Source organism: Myotis davidii, unplaced genomic scaffold (genome assembly GCF_000327345.1).
Source record: "Myotis davidii unplaced genomic scaffold, ASM32734v1 scaffold332, whole genome shotgun sequence".
NCBI classification, from domain to species: Eukaryota; Metazoa; Chordata; class Mammalia; order Chiroptera; family Vespertilionidae; genus Myotis; species Myotis davidii.
The window spans coordinates 3,833,388-3,834,872 of NW_006285779.1; positions in this window are offsets into that span (position 1 = coordinate 3,833,388).

The window sequence follows — 1,485 nt, forward strand, 5'->3', positions numbered from 1 at the left end:
TTTAAAATAAGACACAAACTATAAAAGCCATCAAGGAAAATATTGATAAGTATACTACACCTAAATTTGAAACTGCTGATAAAAGATTGAAAATGACAAAAAATTGGCCCTAACTGGTTTAACACATATTAACATCCAGAAAAAAGAATTCTAACACACCAATAAGAAAAAGAATGTTAAAATCCCATTAGAAAAATGGGCAAAGTATGTGAATAGACAATTTATACAAATAGAACTACCAAGTGTCCAGTAAACATAAAGAAATAAAGAAATGCAATCATATTTAGTAAAATGCAAACTAAAACAAACATAAGATTTATTTTTGCTTGATCCATGAAAGTAGCAAAAATTTAAAAAGATTGCTAATACTAATATTGGAGAGAATGTACAAAAAGTGCATTGTTCAAAGTTATAGATACAGGGGACAAATTGGTGGTTGCCAGATTGGGGTGTGGGTTGGGGAGATGAGTGAAAAAGGTGAAAGGATTAAGAAGTACAAATTGGCCCTAACTGGTTTGGCTCAGTGGATAGAGCATCGGACTGCAGACTGAAGGGTCTCAGGTTCGATTTGGGTCAAGGGCATGTACCTTGGTTGCGGGCACATCCCCAGTAGGGAGTGTGCAGGAGGCAGCTGAATCGATGTTTCTAACTCTCTAACTCTCTCTCTCTCTCTCTCTCTCTCTCTCTCCCTTCTTCTCTATAAAAAATCAATAAAATATTTTTTTAAAAAGAAGTACAAATTGGTAGTTATAAAAATGTAAAGTACAGCATAGGGAATATAGTCACTTTTTAAACTGCATGGTGTCAGATGGGCACGAAACTTATTGGGGTGATAACCTCATAAGTTATGTAAATGTTTAATCACTATGTTGTACACCTGAAGCTAATATATTATTGTATGTCAACTGTATTGAAAAATTTAAAAAATTTAAAGGAAAGTGGATTGTCTCATCAACAACTGGAGGTACATAAATTGACCCAGTCTTCTTGGAGGTACATTGGCAGTTTCTATAAAAAATTAATAATGCCCATATTTGTCTTAGCAACTCTGTTTCTAGCGATCCATGATGCTAATGAAAATATTCAAGTCTGCCCACAGAACCAATACAGGGTGTTCACTGAGCATTATTATAAAACAGTGAAAAGGTAGAAGCAGCCTCACAGTCCACTGGTGGAAGGTGGCTAAATAAACAGTGGCACACTGTGCTATGGAGTACTTAATATGTAGCAGTTAAAAATAAAGAGCTAGATCTACTTATATATTCATCCAGGAGAATCTCCACACCAGGTGTTTTTCCACACCATATTTTTTATTAGAAAAGCAAATTGCAGAAAACTAACACATGTGCAAAGATAAAAATATACCCCCCAAACAGTATGTTTGTTTATGTATGATACGTACATATATTTAAATGCAGAGGAAATTATCAAGAAGGATACCCAGTAAATTGACCATAGCAGTGACCTCTGGGGAGAATTCTGGTA